This window comes from Chiloscyllium plagiosum, unplaced genomic scaffold (genome assembly GCF_037043375.1).
Source record: "Chiloscyllium plagiosum isolate Xiang-an unplaced genomic scaffold, Cpla_swu_hap1 HiC_scaffold_47, whole genome shotgun sequence".
Lineage (NCBI taxonomy): Eukaryota > Metazoa > Chordata > Chondrichthyes > Orectolobiformes > Hemiscylliidae > Chiloscyllium > Chiloscyllium plagiosum.
In genome coordinates this window covers 7,974,293-7,992,795 of record NW_028270185.1, presented here as the reverse complement: position 1 = coordinate 7,992,795, position 18,503 = coordinate 7,974,293, and the positions used below count along the sequence as shown (strand labels likewise).

Genomic DNA, 18,503 nt, shown 5'->3' with positions numbered 1-18,503 from the left:
CCAATGTCCAGTACAAGCTGCAACATGACCTCCCAACTCCTGTACTCAATACTCTGACCAATAAAGGAAAGCATACCAAACGCCGCCTTCACTATTTTATCTAAAGCTAGTGTGTTTCCAATTAAACCTGTTGGACTATAACCTGGTGTTGTGTGATTTTTAACTTTGTACACCCCAGTCCAACACCGGCACCTCCAAATCATCCCTGCGACTCCACTTTCAAGGAGCTATGAACCTGCATTCCAAGGTCTCTTTGTTCAGCAACACTCCCCAGGACCTTACCATTAAGTGTATAAGTCCTACCCTGATTTGCCTTTCCAAAATGCAGCACCTCACATTTATCTAGTTGACTGAAATAAAAACCATTTGGTTCATTAACATCCTTTTGGACATCTACCATCCTGAGCCAGTCTGGCCTAGACGTGACTCCAGGCCCCTGTTTTGTCATAAATGCCCTCTATAGTGGGTGGGTAAGTCAAGGATGGATACTATATATTAGCCCAGCCAACAGCAGTTCATCCAATGAAAGAATTTTTGCAAAAAAAGATCATAGAGGTTAGAAACGGGAGAAAGAAAGGGATGAAATCAGGTAGATTTAAGAGAGAAGGAGAGTATTGGGTTGGAAGAGAGATTTAAAAAGATGTGGAAATGGAAGAAGTGAAGTGAAAACACAGGGGGATTCAGAGATGACATTACATGGACAACAGCGAGATAATTCAGTGTCCCTTCAACATCCAGTGTCACAATTTAAGCTGGGCTTGAAAGAGTCATAACTGTAATCATGGTGTTTATTTAAGCATTTAAGTCACACCCAGCACATACAAACTGCCTTCAAGACTTATTATTGAGGGAGGATGCACATGTGGGAAACTCCAACAGTTTCTCTGTAGCTGTATTCCTGTCACACCAGAGATTACCGGCTGCCTCAAACCCACACCGAGAGTTTCTGTCTGTCTCTCTCTCTCTCTCTCTCTCGCTGCAGCCTCCACACCAGGTAAAGTGATTCTCAGTGAACCTTTCACTCTCTCTTGGGATAGTGTCCTGTAGTTTAAACAGATGGCGCAATCCTCTGTACTTAGCTACGCTGTATAGAGTTCGCTGGATTAACTTGAATGGAGCTGGTATTGAGTCCGTTTTCCTGGTGTTCAGCTCGTGAACAGAATTACAAAGTATTTCCTTTTGATTATTAGATAATTAGATTTGGGAAAGGTCATTACGATGTGTAAAAACACAATGCAGCAATAAAATCCACTGTTGGAATATTGCGTTCAATTCTGGTCTTGCTACTGCAGGAGAGATGTTGTGAAGCTTAAAAGGTTTCAGAAAGGATTTACAAGGTTTTTGCTGGGGTTGGAGGGTTTGAGTTATACCGAGAGGCTGAGTAGGCTGGGGCTATTTCCCCTGGAGTACTGGAGGCTGAGGGGTGACCTTATCGAGGTTTATAAAATCATAAGGGGCTTCAGTAGGATAAACAGACAAGGTCTTTTCCCTGGAGTGGGGGAGTCCAGAACAAGAGGGCATATGTTTAGGGTGAGAGGGGAAAGATTTAAAAGGGACCTGAGGGGCAGCTTTTTCACACAGAGGGTGGTACATGTATGGAATGAGCTGCCAGAGGAAGTGGTGGAGGCTGGTACAATTACAGCATTTAAAGGGCATCTGGATGGGTATCTGAATAGGAAGGGTTTGGAGGGATATGGGCCGGGTGCTAGGATTAGATTAGGATATCTGGTTGGCATGGACGAGTTGGACTGAAAGATGTGTTTCCGTGTTGTACATCTCTAAGGCTTTACATGTCACTGAAATGATTGTAGTTTTATTTCGGCTGTAAGCACTTTCTGGATGTATTAAGCCCCCTTTCTGCGTGAGGTGATATGCTTGCTTGATGATCCCTGCTCTCCTCCTCTGCATTTCAACTTAAAGCATTGAGTTTTCCTATCCCTCAAGAACAGCCTGTTTTCGCTTCCTGCTGTCACTCAGTGGTCAGAGCCTGTCACAGTCTGCACAGGTCTCCCCAGCTGTAGCAGGGTCTCAGTGTGGGAATGCACTGCTCTCTGTGTGAGACTAGCCCTGCACTGTGGTATGGTCCTGTCAGTCTCACCTATACAGAGTATCTGGTGCAGGATAAGAGACTAGAGACTAGAAAGTTAGAGATATCCAGCACAGTGTAACCAACTCCGAAATACTGTGTGTGTGTGTGTGTATATATGTGTGTGTGTGTGTGTGTGTGTATGTGTGTGTGTGTGACAGAAAGAGAGAGTGTTTGACGGAGAGTGTGTGAGTGAGAGAGAAAGAGAGAGTGTCTGAGAGACAGAGGGAGAGAGAGTGTGAGAGAGATAGAATGCGTGTGAGAGAGAGATTGTGTATGTGAGAGTGAGAGAGAAAGAGTGTGTGGGAGAGAGTGTGCGCGTGTGAGAGAGAGAGTGTGTGTGTGTGTGAGAGAGAGCGCGTGTGTGTGAGAGACAGTGTGTATGAGAGTGTGCATGTGAGACTGTGTGTATGTGAGAGTGTTTATGTGTGAGATAACAAGAATGTGAGAGAATGTGTGTATGTGTGAGAGAGTGTGAATATGTACTAACATTTGTGTGTGTGCAGGTGTGTATGTGATTGTGTGTGCAGGTGGGAGAGAGAAGTGTGAGTGTGTGTAAGAGAGTGTCAATATCTGAGAGGATGAGTGTGAGAGACTGTGAGTGTGTGACAGTGAGTGTGTGAGTGAGAGAGGGTAGATTGAATTGAATTGAATTGAATTTATTGTCACGTGTACCGAGGCACAGTGAAAAGCTTTGTTTTGCGAGCAATACAGGCAGATCACAGAGTTAAATAGCACAGACAAGTAAATAATAGGGAAACAGTGGCAAAACAAAAACACAGGTACAGGTGAATGTTAAGAGTTTGTGAGTCCATTCAGCATTCTAACAACAGTCGGGTAGAAACTGTTTTGAAACCGGCTGGTGCGTGTGTTCAGGCTTCTGTACCTTCTCCCCAGTCGTGGAGGTTGTAGAAAAGCATTGTCAGGGTGGGATGGACCTTTGAGAATGCTGGCGGCCTTTCCTTGATAGTGGGCCTGGTAGATGGATTCTATAGATGGGAGGTTGGCCTTCGTGATTGTCCGGGCTGAGTTCACCACTCTCTGTAACCGTCTCCGATCTTGAATGGTTCCATTGCCATACCAGGTAGTGATACATCCAGACAGAATGCTCTCGATGGTGCACCTATAAAGGTTGGTAAGGGTATTCGCCCTCATGCCAAATTTCCTCAGCTGCCTGAGGAAGAGGAGATGTTGTTGGGCCTTTGTAACCAGTGCGTCCACATGAAGAGTCCAAGAAAGCTTGTTGTGGATGACCACTCCCAGGAGCTTGACACTCTCCACTCATTCCACCTCTGTGCTGTTAATGTGTCGGGGGGACATGAGTAACATCCCGCCAAAAGTTAATAATGAATTCCTTGGTTTTGCCGGCATTGAGAGCTAGGTTGTTCTCAGTGCACCATCTTTACATGGTGATGTGAAAGTAGGAGAGTTTATGAGAGACTGTGAGTGTGAGTATGAGAGTGTGTGAGTGAGTGTGAGAGTGGGTGAGTGTGAGAGTGTGTGGGTGCGAGTGTGAGAGAGGGTGAGTATGTGAGTGTGAGAGTGTGTGGATGTGAGTGTGAGTGTGAGAGAGGGTGAGTATGTGAGTGTGAGAGTGTAGGGATGTGAATGTGGAAGTGTGAGTGTGAGAGAGTGTAGATGTGTGAGTGTGACCATGAGAGTGTGTGGGTGTGAGTGTGAGTGTGAGCGTGAGAGTGTGTGGGTGTGGGTGTGAGAGTGGGTGAGTGTGAGTGTGAGAGTGTGTGGGTGTGAGTGTGAGAGTGGGTGAGTGTGAGTGTGAGAGTTTGTGGGTGTGAGTGTGAGAGTTTTCAAGTGTGAGTGTGAGAGTGTGTGGGTGTGCGAGTGTGAGAGTGTGGGGATATGAATGTGGGTGTGTGAGTGTGAGAGAGTGTGGGTGTGAGTGTGAGTGTGAGAGTGTGGGGATATGAATGTGGGTGTGTGAGTATGAAAGTGCGTGGGTGTGAGTGTGAGAGTGGGTGAGTGTGAGAGTATGTGGGTGTGAGAGTGTGTGGGTGTGTGAGTGTGAGTTATGAGAGTATGCGAGAGTGTGTGAGAATGTGTGAGGGTGACTGTGTGCACACTAGCTCAGTCCCAGTGTGAATGTGCCTGGGTTGTGTTCCTGTGAGGGTCAGCCAATGGCAGTGCTGTGGACCCAGTCAGAGTGAAGCAGTTCGAGGAGATTGTGGGGAGGGAGAGGGAGGGATTGAGAGAAGCTGAGAAAATGTTCAAACAAACAGGTCTGACTCCTGATTTCCCATTCCGCCAAAACACGAGATGCTACCGTCAGCTGAATGAAAATGAAAGTATCTCTGAGATTAAAACTCAGAGGGCACTAGCTTTTACCAGTCACTTCCTGCTTCTCTGCCAGGTAGGTCTGTGGAGTCTACTTTCTGTAAGATATCAGCAATGTCTAAATATAATTCTCTTAGCCCCATAGGCTGAGTTTATACTGAGCCCAGGGACACTGACGGAGTTAGCCATCACAATCTTATTCCTCTTCCACGTTACACCTCTCTTTCTACCTCTCTCTGCCACACTCTCGTCGATCTAACTTTCAGTCTCTCTGACTCTGCACTCTGTCTTTTTCCAATTCTCGTTGTCACCCTTTCTTCCTCCCTCTCTCACTCACTTTCTCTTTCTCGTTTTGCCTCTCACTCACACACTCCTTCTCATTCGCTCCCTCACACTCTCTCTCTTTCTTGTTTTGCCTCTCTCTCTCTCTCACTCTGTTTCTCGTTCTGCCTCTCACTCACTCACACACTCCTTCTCATTCGCTCCCTCACACTCTCTCTCTTTCTTGTTTTGCCTCTCTCTCTCTCTCACTCTCTGTTTCTCATTCTGCCTCTCACTCACTCACTCCTTCTCATTCTCTCACTCACTCACTCACTCTGTTTCTTGTTTTGCCTCTCACTCACTCACTCTCTCTCTTTCCCGTTCTGCCTCTGTCAGTTGCTCTACCCTGTATTCTCTCGTTGTCAATCTATTTCTTTCTTGCTGTCTGACTCTCTCCCCACCCCCTTGTTTCATTCTGACAGGAGTGCACAGTCCCTTTAAACGCAGCCAGCTCACTTCCCACAGTGGCAGCTGTGGAGCGGGAAGGGGTCGAAGTCTGGGTGCAAGAGTTAAGTAAACCCAGATCTGTCGCAAGGTTTTTTTAGATTACATTAGATTACATTACAGTGTGGAAACAGGCCCTTCGGCCCAACAAGTCCACACCGACCCGCCGAAGCGCAACCCACCCATACCCCTACATTTACCCCTTACCTAACACTACGGGCAATTTAGCATGGCCAATTCACCTGACCTGCACATCTTTGGACTGTGGGAGGAAACCGGGGCACCCGGAGGAAACCCACGCAGACACGGGGAGAACGTGCAAACTCCACACAGTCAGTCGCCTGAGGCGGGAATTGAACCCGGGTCTCAGGCGCTGTGAGGCAGCAGTGCTAACCACTGTGCCACCGTGCCGCCCACTAATGATTGAACAGTGTCCTGTCAGGGATTGAGAGGGGAGTGGGTTTGTACCAATTTGGAACACTGACCGTTTGTCTGATGACTTGAGTCATGATGAAGGGAGGGGATAAGGGTGTTTTCTGAAGAGCAGGCAAGGCTGAGAAGGGAAACTGATAGAGTTTCACCAAATTAAGAGGGATGTAGGTAAGGATAAATCACGATAAACCTTTCTCCTTCTCTTGGGAAGTAAGGCATGTCCAGTGACTGAAGTGTTAGTGGGGGAGCACCTTGGGACCAGTGATCATAGTTTTAAATGCATTCACGTAGATATGGACATTGCTAACTAGAGTCAAGATTAGAGTGGTGCTGGAAAAGCACAGCAGGTCAGGCAGCATCCGAGGAGCAGGAAAAACGACATTTCCATCAGGAAGGGCTCCTGATTCTCCTGCTCCTCGGATGCTGCCCTTCCTGCTGTGCTTTTCCAGCACCACTCTAATCTTGACTCTAAACTCCAGTGTCAGCAGTCCTCACTTTTGCCTACATTGCTAACTAGATTAGCATTTAATGCAGAGGGCAGTTAAGAGTCAGCCCCAGTGCTGTGGGTCTGGAGTCATGGTGTAGGCCCAGACCAGGTAAGGAGGGGAGATTCCTTCTCTGAAGGATGTTAGTGAATCAGATGGGTTTTTCCCAACAATGGATTCATCGTTATAGGTTTATAGTGAACTGGAATCCCACCATCTGCAGTGGCAGGATTTGGACCCGAGGTCCCCAGAGCATTATCTGGGTCTCTGGATTAACAGTCCATAGATAGTATCACTAGCCTATCACCTTCCTCAGTCGCCATAGAAACGGATAGGCTTTGTATAAATTAATTGGAGAAAAGCCAATTTTGGCAGTGTAAGACAGGAACTTTTAAGAGCTGGTTGAAGTAGACTGTTCACAGGTGACGGGTAACTGACAAGTGGGAGGCTTTCAAAAAATAACTTAACAACAATTCAGCGACAATGTGTTTTTGTGAGAGTGAAGGGTAGGGCTGGTAAGAGGGGGGGAGGCAATGGATGAATGTAGATATTGAAACTCTGGTCAAGAATAAGAAGGAGGCATATGTTAGACACAGATGACTGAGATCAATTCATAGAGTCATAGAGATGTACAGCACAGAAACACTCCCTTTGGTCCAATCCGTCCAGGCCAACCAGATATCCCAACCCAATCTAGTCCCACCTGCCAGCACTTGGCCCATATCCCTCCAAACCCTTCCTATTCATATACCCATCCAGATGCCTTTTAAACGCTGTAATTGTACCAGCCTCCACCACTTCCTCTGGCAGCTCACTCCATACACGTACCACCCTCTGTGTGAAAAGGTTGCCCCTTAGGTCTCTTTTATATCTTTCCCCCCACCCCTCACCCTAAACCTATGCCCTCTAGTTCCGGACTCCCCCACCCCAGGGGAAAGACTTTGTCTGTTTATGCTATTAGTGAATCTCTTGAAGAATTTACGGGGTGTAGAGGCATTCTGAGGAGGGAAACCAGGTGGGCATAAAGGGGATAGGAGATAGCCTTGGCAGGTAAGATGAAGGATAATCCAAAATAGATTCTACATTAAGAACAAAAGAGTAACTCAGGAGGAAATATGGCCCCTTAAAGATCAACAAGGTCATCTATGAATGGAACTACAGGAGATGGGAGAGATACTAAACAAATAGTTTTGTCAGTTTTTACTGCGGAGAAAGAAATAGAGGCTAGGGAACTTGGGGAAATAAATATTGATGTTTTGAAAATAGTTCACATTACAGAAGAGGAAGTGCTGGAGGTCTTAAAAAAAAACATAAAGGTGGATAAATTTCCGGGAACTAATCAAACGTATCCCAGGATGTTTTTGGAAGGTGCGGAGCCCCAAGCAGAGATGTGTGTATCATCTACAGCCATGAGTGAAGTACTAGAGGACTGGGGGGAGCTAATGTTGGGTCTTCATTTAAGAAGGGCTGTCACGGGAAACCTGGGAACGATAGACCTGTGAGTTTATGGGCGGCACGGTGGCACAGTGGTTAGCACTGCTGCCTCACAGCGCCAGAGACCCAGGTTCAATTCCCGCCTCAGGCGACTGACTGTGTGGAGTTTGCACGTTCTCCCTGTGTCTGCATGGGTTTCCTCTGGGTGCTCCGGTTTCCTCCCACAGTCCAAAGATGTGCAGGTTAGGTGAATTGGCCGTGCTAAATTGCCCATAGTGTTAGGTAAAGGGGTAAGTGTAGGGGTATGGGTGGGTTGTGCTTCGGCGGGGCGGTGTGGACTTGTTGGGCCGAAGGGCCTGTTTCCACACTGTAATGTAATCTAATCTAATCTTTATGTCAGTGGTGATCAGTGTTGGAGGGGATTCTGTGGGACAGGATTTATAAGCATTTGGAGAGGCCAGGACTGATTAGGGGTAGTCAGCGTGGCTTTGTGCGTGGTGGCTCACAAACTTGATTGAGTTTTTTGTGGTTGGAAGTAGATGAGGTAGATGAGGGCAGAGCGGTCGACATTGTCTACCTGGACTTTAGTAAAGCCTTTGACCGGGTTTAACACGGTAGACTGATCAGTAAAGTTAGATCACATGGGATTCAGAGAGACCTTGCCAACTGGGGAGGGTTTGGAGTGGATTTGATTGGCGGCCAGAAGATGGTGGGGATATCCCTGAAAGAGTGGGAAAGAGGCAGGAACCCTCAAGACATTTGAGGAGTATTGAGATGACCACTCAAAAGACCAGGGCACACAGGACTCTGGCTCAATAATGGGGTTAGAATAGAGTGAAGCTTGATGACTGGCATGGACATGATGGGCCGAAGGGCCTCCTGCTGTGCCGAGCCCGATTCTGTGACTGCGAGGGGCGACAGAGGAAAGATCGATGATAGCTGAAGCCATGGGTACAGTGTCCCTTTAAGAAGTCAATACCCCTTCAGTGTGACAATTCACGTCTGTGCCCCATCGACGGGACTGTGAATATTTAATAAGACAGTTCACCTTGAAATCAGATGGTGTCACGTTAACTGGGTTGGCACTGGGTTGTGAGACTTGGCAGCCAACGACTGAAAGCAATGTGAACACATCAGCGATCACAGATCAGGCCGAGATACAACACTGAGAAATCACGTGGGACACGGGGGCTTTAAGTAAGGCTTTTTGTTAGTCAGGGCTGACACTGGACTGACGTTACTGGCAGGAAAGCTACTGAAGAGACGTTCATTCGGAAAACACAGGGGCCAGGCAGGATTTGAAACGTCGAAGGGTATGCAACAACACTGTGCATTTATGTAGAACCTGCGCGGCAGGGAAGGGGGTGTTGTAGGCTGGAGAGAGTGCAGAGAGTCGGGGGGTGGGTGAAGGAGGAGGGGGAAGAGAGTGGGGTTGGGGGGAGGGGGCAGAGAGTGGGGGTGTGGGAGGACGGGGCAGAGAGTGGGGGCGTGGGAGGAGGGGACAGAGAGTGGGGGGTGGGGGGGGAAGGGGCAGAGAGTGGGGTGTGTGGGAGGAGGGGGCAGAGAGTGGGGGGGTGGGGGAGGAGGGGGCAGAGATTGGGGGTTGGGGGAGGAGGGTGCAGAGAGTAGGAGGATGTGGGAGGAGGGGGCAGAGAGTGGGGGGTGTGGGAGGAGGGGGCAGACAGTGAGGGTGTGTAGGAGGAGGGTGCAGAGAGTGGGGGTGTGTAGGAGGAGGGGGCAGAGAGTCGGGGGGGTGTAGGAGGAGGGGGCAGAAGGGGGGGGTGTGGGAGGAGGGGGCAGAGAGTGGGGGGTGTAGGAGGAGGGTGCAGAGAATGGGGGGGTGTGGGTGGAGGGTGCAGAGAGTGGGGGTGTGTAGGAGGAAGGGGCAGAGAGTGAGGGTGTGTAGGAGGAGGGGGCAGAGAGTGAGGGTGTGTAGGAGGAGGGTGCAGAGAATGGGGGGGTGGGGGTGGAGGGTGCAGAGAGTGGGGGGGTGTAGGAGGAGGGGGCAGAGAGTGAGGGTGTGTAGGAGGAGGGTGCAGAGAGTGGGGGTGTGTAGGAGGAGGGGGCAGTGAGTGAGGGTGTGTAGGAGGAGGGTGCAGAGAGTGGGGGGGGTGTAGGAGGAGGGGGCAGAGAGTCGGGGGGGTGTAGGAGGAGGGGGCAGAGAGTAGGGGGTGTAGGAGGAGGGGGCAGAGAGTGGGGGGGTGTAGGAGGAGGGGGCAGAGAGTGGGGGGTGTAGGAGGAGGGGGCAGAGAGTGGGGGGGTGTAGGAGGAGGGGGCAGAGAGTAGGGGGTGTAGGAGGAGGGGGCAGAGAGTGGGGGGGTGTAGGAGGAGGGGGCAGAGAGTGGGGGGTGTAGGAGGAGGGGGCAGAGAGTGGGGGGGTGTAGGAGGAGGGGGCAGAGAGTGGGGGGTGTAGGAGGAGGGGGCAGAGAGTGGGGGGTGTAGGAGGAGGGGGCAGAGAGTGGTGTTGGGAGGAGGGGGCAGAGAGTGGGGGGGTGTAGGAGGAGGGGGCAGAGAGTGGTGTTGGGAGGAGGGGGCAGAGAGTGGGGGGTGTAGGAGGAGGGGGCAGAGAGTGGTGTTGGGAGGAGGGGGCAGAGAGTGGGGGGGTGTAGGAGGAGGGGGCAGAGAGTGGGGGTGTGGGAGGAGGGGACAGTGAGTGGGGGGGGTGTAGGAGGAGGGGGCAGAGAGTGGGGGGGAGATAAGCGACACCTGAAAAACATTTCCGTGCAAGGATTTGAAGTTGAAAATAAAACATTATTGATTTCGGAGGCACAGCAAGGGTGGGGGGGGGGGGGGGGGTGGGAAGGAAGGGGAGGGGACGAACAGCTTCCCTGCTCACCCATCCTGAGATGAGAGAGGTACAGCAGGAGGCCATTGGGCCCATCATTTCCATACCGACTCTCTTCAGGGCATTTCAGCCTCTGATAACCGGTGAGGGTCACCAATTCTGAATATTTCTGCTCCCAGAAGTCTTCCCTTCTTTACTCAACTCTTCCCCCGTTTGGTCACATTAGGATTAATTTCAAAAGGATCTTTTCCCTTGTGTTGCGGTGTCTGTGCAGCCTCAGAGGTTTTCTGCTTTAAATGTAATAATTTACAATAAAGATCGAGCAAGCTTATTAGCGTGAGGAAAGGTGCTAACACAGAGATCAGAAATGAGAGGAGCGTTTGAAAAGTAAGATACAATGTACTAATCAGTCATAGAGATGTACAGCACGGAAACAGACCCTTCGGTCCATCCTGTCCAGGCCGACCAGATATCCCAACCCAATCTAGTCCCACCTGCCAGCACCCGGCCCATATCCCACTCTGGCTTATCTGGGATGTAGAGACCGTGGAACATTTTGGGAGTGATTCTGGTTACGTTACCTTTGATGTTTGGTGATTGTTGGTTCTGTCGTTAGCTGAAAGACGTGTTCAGTTTCCCTCGACGGTGACTTTGCTGATGACATATTTTCATAACGTTTTTTATACGGCATGGAACGAGGCCGTTTGGCCCATCAAATCCTCACCAGTTACCAAACATCCATCTGTTATCACCCTGTTTTCCAGCACTTGACTCGGAGCCTTTGTATGCTGTGGCATTTGGTTGGCACTGCTGCCTCACAACGCCAGGTTCGATTCCAGCCTCGGGCACCTGTCTGTGTAGAGTTTGCACATTCTCCCCATGTCTGGGTGGGTTTGCTCCGGTTTCCTCCCACAGTCCAACGGTGTAGATTGGCCATGGGAGATGCTGTGTTATGGGGATGGGTGGGATGCTGTTTGGAGGGTCAGCGTGGAGTCAATGGGCCGAACGACCTGCTTCCACACTGTAAGGAATCTTCTGTAAACTATTTCCAGTGCTCACCCAAATAATCTCTTCAATGTCTTCAGGGTTCCTCCCTCTATCCATTTCAGGCAGTGAGTTCCAGAAACACTCTGGGTGGAGACTGTGCTCCCTGGGTAGTTGACTGCTCTACTAAAGGGGGGAACGTTTCTCTCTGTCTATGCTCCTCCAAACGTTGTACACCTCAGTCAGATCCCACCCAAACCTGCTCCAGCCTTCCCTGCTCTCAACCCCAGACGCCCTAATCTGTTTTCTATCTGAGTAGCTGCTCCCTGGGCAACAGCCTGTAACCTAATATTTCATATTAGAGAGATTTGTTTCTAATTTAGTGCACACGGTGGGTGTCCAGTGGAAGTTCTTAGCTCTCTGGCCTTCACTGTGCTGCTCCACAAAGAACACGGAAACCAGGGATTTCAGGTTTTGTTCTAAGATCCTTTCCAGGAAAGGAAGAACACAAACATGTTTTTTTATTTGCACAGAACTGTCTCTGTTCAAAAACCTGTAACATGGGACATTGAGCCATAGAGATGTCCAGCACAGAAACAGACCCTTCGGTCCAACCCGTCCATGCCGACCAGATATCCCAACCCAATTTAGTCCCACCTGCCAGCACCTGGCCCATGTCCCTCCAAACCCTTCCTATTCATATACCCATCCAGATGCCTCTTAAATGTTGCAATTGTACCAGCCTCCACCACATCCTCTGGCAGCTCATTCCATACACGTACCACCCTCTGCGTGAAAACGTTGCCCCTTAGGTCTCTTTTATATCTTTCCCTTCTCACCCTAAACCTATGCCCTCTAGTTCTGGACTCCCCCACCCCAGGCAAAAGACCTTGCCTATTTACCCTATCCATGCCCCTCATGATTTTGTAAACCTCTATAAGGTCACCCCTCAGCCTCTGATGCTCCAGGGAAAACAGCCCCAGCCTGTTCAGCCTCTCCTTGTAACTCAAACCCTCCAACCCTGGCAACATCCTTGTCAATCTTTTCTGAACCCTTTCAAGTTTCACAACATCCTTCCTGTTGGATGGAGACTAGAATTGAACACAATATTCTAAAAGTGGCACGACCCACAGGAGATCACATCTCAGTTGTTAAAATATTCAATCAAGTGTAAGTGTTTGAAGATCGGTTCTGACAGCCCTACAGTGTGGAAACATATTCTTCGGCCTAACAAGGCCACAACGGACCTCCAAAGAGTAACTCTCCCAGACCCATTCCCCTAACCTATTAATCTACACTTACCCCTGACTAACACACCTACACATCCCTGGACACTATGGGACAATTTAGCACGGCCAATCCACCCTAACCTGCACATCCCTGGGCACTATGGGACAATTTAGCATGGCCAATCCATCCTAACCAGCACATCCCTGGGCACTATGGGACAATTTAGCATGGCCAATCCACCATAACCTGCACATCCCTGGGCACTATGGGACAATTTAGCATGGCCAATCCAACCGAACCTGCACATCTTTGGACTGTGGGAAGGAACTGGAGCACCCAGAGGAAACCCACACAGACACGGGGAGAATGTGCAAACTCCACACGGAGTCACCCGAGGCTGGAATTGAACCCAGGTCCCTGGCGCTGGGAGGCAGCAGTGCTGACCACTGAGCCACCGTGCCACCCCTAACATTTCGATGATTCCTCAGGGTTTTAGGACAGCCGCAGAATTTACAGTCTCAGCCTACTGTCTGGTTTGGTATTTAAAAGTATTTAAAGGCTCAATATTTCGGTAAGCAATTCAGGGAGACAACCTCTTTAATGACATGTGAGTCACTCTCGCTGATGGTCTTGAGATAAGTTGCAGGTCCTTTCAGATTAGAATTGAGTATGAGCCATGAATTTTATTTTCTGCTTTCATGTTGATATCAGGTTGATTTCCACATGAATTGCAATGCAGATAATTTTTGATCAGATAAGTATTAGTGATAGAGGAAAAGGGATAAGGTGAATTCCAGCGTGGGGTGTGACAAGACTGGACTGGATCTGCCCAGATCTTCACGTTGCTGTCAGAAACCTGATTCAATACCTGTACAAGGTCACCTCAAGGTTACTGCAACTAGCTATGGTTGAGACAAAATGCTTTTTCTTTTCCAAAAGCGGCCTCCGACCCATTCCCTTCCGAGCAATCTGCTATAAAGCAAAGATTGAGCCCCGCTCTGAGAACTCAAACCGAAACACCCAAAAAGGAGCACTTTACCCCGCAAACTGGTGTGACCTGCTTTTCAGTAACTTCTATTGGTTAAATAAAATAACCCCCTGACTTTAACATCAACGAGTATTTATCTAGCTCTAACAGAGAACAAATTAACTAAGCTATCAACAAACCGAATAAATCCCTTCTAATGACCAACTAATCCCAAATGAAGCAAGATTCTAATGGTATGCTGTTCCAATAAACGCAAGTCCCACTCGGAAAACAAAAAATGTAGGATTTAGTCTCTCAAAATTACAATCGGGTTACATGTCTTCCGGAATGTTCTGTGCTTTTTTCCACCGTGTCTTCTGTCAGGAACACCTTTTTCCATCGTTGGTACCATTGCTTTTCACATGATGCTTTCTTTGAAACGTAGATGACGGTGAGAGTCAATCATTCTCTCTCTCTCTCTCGAGAGAGAGAGAGAGACAGAGAGAGAGACAGAGCTGAGGGCTGTTAGCTCCGGCGAATGGCAGCTTGCCTTGGTGTCTTTGTCCAACTGCCCCCTTTCTTTTATACCCGTGATGACATCTCAATGTTTCTTGCAATAGGATCAGTCATATGTTGGCAAAACCATCAGGTCAGAGTATTGAGTACAGGAGTTGGGAGGTCATGTTGCAGCTGTACAGGACATTGGTTAGGCCACTGTTGGAATATTGTGTGCAATTCTGGTCTCCTTCCTATCGGAAAGATGTTGTGAAACTTGAAAGGGTTCAGAAAAGATTTACGAGAATGTTGTCAGGGTTGGAGGGTTTGAGCTATAGGGAGAGTTTGAGTACACTAGGGCTGTTTTCCCTGGAGCGTCGGAGGCTGAGGGGTGACCTTATAGAGGTTTACAAAATCATGAGGGGCATGGATAGGGTAAATAGACACTGTCTTTTCCCTGGTGTGGGGGAGTCCAGAACTAGAGGGCATAGGTTTAGGGTGAGCAGGGAAAGATATAAAAGAGACCCAAATGGCAACTTTTTCACACAGAGGGTGGTGCATGTATGGAATGAGCTGCCAGAGGAAGTGGTGGAGGCTGGTACAATTACAGCATTTAAAAGGCATTTCGACAAATACAGTAGCACCTCGACTTACGAACTTAATCCGTTCCGGGACCCGGTTCGCGAACTGAAAAGTTCACGAACTGAATCAGTTTTTCCCATTGTTCGGATAGCGTAAGAATGCTTGGACGGCTGTTCACAGCGCACACGCCAAAGACTAACTGAATGAGATCATGCGGGGCCCGAGAGCTTTTGCGTTCAACAAGCACGTAGCAAAGCAGAACAATGAAACCACGTGGTCGCACACGGGCTCTTTGCGTTCGTACCTTCGTTTGTACCTTGAATTTCGTACGTACGTTGAAGCAAAAGTTTACGTACAATCCTGTTCGTAAACTGATTTGTTCGTGAACGGGGTCGTTCGTATGTCGAGGGGCTACTGTACATGGATAGGAAAGAATATCAGCCAAGTGCAGGGAAATGGGGTTAGCGTGGACGGACATATTGGTCAGCACGGACCAGTTTGGGCAGAAAGGCCTGTGTCTGTGCTGTAGGACTCCATGACTCTAATCCCACTGGAACGTACTGTGATATGAACAAGACCCGTTTGACGTACAGTATTGCAGAGTCAGGACATTGCACAGGTTCCCCCCGAGCTGAGGGACATGAGCTGGTTTCGCCTCAGTGTGGTGCCAACGCAGAGGTGAATAGGAACAGGGTTAGGCCATTCAGCCCCTTGACCCTGCCCCACCATTCAATAGGATCATGGTTGATCTGATATTCCTCATGTCCATTTTCATAAATCATAGAATCCCTACAGTATGGAAACAGGCCATTTGGCCCAACAAGTCCACACTGACCCTCTGAAGAGTAACCCATCCAAACCCATTCCCAATTACTCTACATTTACGCCTGACTAATGCACCTAACCTCCACGTTCCTGAACAGTATGGGGTAATTTCCTATTGCCAATCCACCCTAACCTGCACATCCCTGAACACTATGGGACAATTTAGCATGGCCAATCCACCCTAACCTGCACATCCCTGGGCACTATGGGACAATTTAGCACGGCCAATCCATCCTAACCTGCACATCCCTGGGCACTATGGGACAATTTAGTATGGCCAATCCACCCTAACCTGCACATCCCTGGGCACTCTGGGACAATTTAGCATGGCCAATCCACCCTAACCTGCACATCCCAGGGCACTATGGGACAATTTAGCATGGCCAATCCACCCTAACCTGCACATCCCTGGGCACTATGGGACAATTTAGCATGGCCAGTCCATCCTAACCTGCACATCCCTGGGCACTATGGGGCAATTTAGCATGGCCAATCCATCCTAACCTGCACATCCCTGGGCACTATGGGACAATTTAGCATGGCCAATCCATCCTAACCTGCACATCCCTGGGCACTCTGGGACAATTTAGCATGGCCAATCCACCCTAACCTGCACATCCCAGGGCACTCTGGGACAATTTAGCATGGCCAATCCACCCTAACCTGCACATCCCTGGGCACTATGGGACAATTTAGCATGGCCAATCCATCCTAACCTGCACATCCCTGGGCACTATGGGACAATTTAGCATGGCCAATCCACCCTAACCTGCACATCCCTGGACACTATGGGACAATTTAGCACGGCCAATCCATCCTAACCTGCACATCCCTGGAAACTTTGGGGCAATTTAGCATGGCCAATCCACCCTAACCTGCACATCTTTGGACTGTGGGAGGAAACCGGAGCACCCGGAGAAAACCCACGCAGACACGGGGAGAATGTGCAAACTCCACACAGACAGTCGCCCGAGGCTAGAATCGAACCCGGGTCCTTGGCAGCAGTGCTAACCACTGAGCCACCGTGCTAACTCTTTCCCCGTAACCCTTGATTCCCCGACTGATCAAGAATCTCTCTCAGCCTTAAATACACACCAGGACTCTGTTACCACAGCTCCCTGGAGGAAGGAGTTCAAAAGACTCATAGCCCTCTGAGGGAAGAAACGCCTCCTTGTCTCAGTCTTCCATTGGCTCCCTTTTCGTTCTGACACTATTCTGGGACAGTGCCAGAGAGCTCAACTAAATGAAGCAGCGTTGGGCCAATGGGTTCTTGCTGAGTGAAGGGGGTGAAAGGTCAAGGGGGGGTGGAGACAAGGCCTCATTCAGATTAATGACCCTGTTAAATGATGGATTGGACTGGATGGGCCAAGTGGCCTGATCCTCCTCTTAATCCCTGTGTTTGGAATTCCGCCACTGGCAATCCATCTCCCTGTTCACTCGATCCAGACCCGTATTGACTTGCGATAGCATCACTGGATGTTTGCAAAGCCCTGGCTGTGCCCTGTCTGGACGACTCCTCGGGCTCTTGTAGTGCCCGTATCGCCGAAACAATGCAGGCACGCCAGAGACGAGAGATTTACGACAGCTACAGCAAAACGTTCCGTCCAGGAAGACCCGATCAGGCTGGGAATCTTTTCGCTGCAATGATGAGGGCTCCGGAATGATCTGATAGAAGTCCTTAAAATTCTGAGAGATCTTTGATACGGTAGATTTGAAGAATTTCGCAACTTGACCTGACGGTCAAATAAACATCGAAACAGAGGAAATAGAAGCAGGAGCAGGCCATTCGGCCCTTCGAGCGTGCTTCGCCATTCAATATGATCATCGCTGATCATCCAACTCAGTTCCCTCTTCCTGCTTACCCTACAACCCATTCCCTTTAGCCCTGAGAACTGTATCTCACTGCTGTTTGAAAATATCCAATGTTTTGACTTCAACTGCTTTCTGTGGCAGAGAATTGTTGCTGGCACAGTGGCTCAGTGGTTAGCACTGCTGCCTCACAGCGCTAGCGACCCGGGTTCAATCCCTGCCTCGGGTGGCTGTCTGTCTGTGTGTGGAGTTTGCACATTCTCCCCGTGTCTGCGTGGGTTTCCTCCGGGTGCTCCGGTTTCCTCCCACAGTCACAAAGATGTGCAGGTTCGGGTGGGTCAGCTATTGGGGAATACAGGGATAGGGTGGGACACTCTTTGGCGGTTCAGTGTGGAATCAATGGGCCGAACGGCCTGTTTCCATCCCGTAGGGATTCTGTGAATGCAGCAGACTCCCTTCTGCTGTCTGGGTGAAGATAGAATCCCTACAGGCCATTCGGCCCAACAAGTCCACACTGACCCTCCGAAGAGTAACCCACCCAGACCCATTCTCCTACCCTACATTTACCCCTGACACCCTGGGCAGCGTTGTGGCTCAGTGGTTAGCACTGCTGCCTCACAGCGCCAGGTACCCAGGTTCGATTCCACCCTCGGACGACTGTCTGTGTGGAGTTTGCACGTTCTCCCCATGTCTATGTGGGGTTCCCCCCACAGACCAAAGATGTTGCAGGTCAGGCGAATTGGCCGTGCTAAACTGCCCATAGTGTTAGGTGCTTGAGCAAATGTAAGGTAGGGGAATGGGTCATAGTGGGTTACTCTTCAGAGGGTCAGTGTGGACTTGTTGGGCCGAAGGGCCTGTTTCCACACGCTGTAGGTAATCTAATGTGCCTAACCTACACATTCCTGACATTTCTCGCCCCCTCGATCCACAATGACTTGCCCCAAATAATTAAAATGAGAACTTGTTTCTGAATGTTTGTACAGAACGAAGCCTTGTTTCGAAAGAGACATACACGACGTGTTAATAATCAGTTAATAATCAGGGTTAGTAGCTGTGTCTCAGCTGATGCACAGGCACCTCCTGGTCTGTCGAGTTCCCTCCTGAGAGACTGTGACCCTTCTCCTGACGAGGGACTGCGGCACTGTTGGACATATAGTCACGATGTTGAGATGTTCAACAGAGGGAGTGCCCGTCCGCCCGCTGTTTTGAGAGAGAACAGCCAGGCTCTCTCCTTTATTTACAAATCACATCAAACCAAACGACCTGCTCATTTTTCTCTTGCTGTTTCTAGTGTGTGCAAATTGGCTGCCACATTTCCTATCTGCCGAGATC

The 18,503-nt window shown here is 49.4% G+C and overlaps 1 protein-coding gene across 3 annotated transcripts in view; it reads left to right on the top strand.

Annotated features, from left to right (window-relative positions):
• Positions 1-854: 854 nt before the first annotated feature.
• LOC122542692 (exocyst complex component 3-like protein 2) overlaps positions 855-18,503 on the top strand; it is a 60,124-nt gene continuing 42,475 nt past the window's right edge. Inside the window, exon 1 of one of the 3 annotated variants that reach the window (XM_087984109.1) lies at positions 855-994. The gene's annotated coding sequence lies outside the window, so the exon portion shown is untranslated. Of the gene's footprint in view, positions 995-4,322; positions 4,455-8,730; positions 8,808-18,503 lie in introns of those variants that run through there. The other 2 variants (XM_087984110.1, XM_087984111.1) reach the window with 2 other exon arrangements.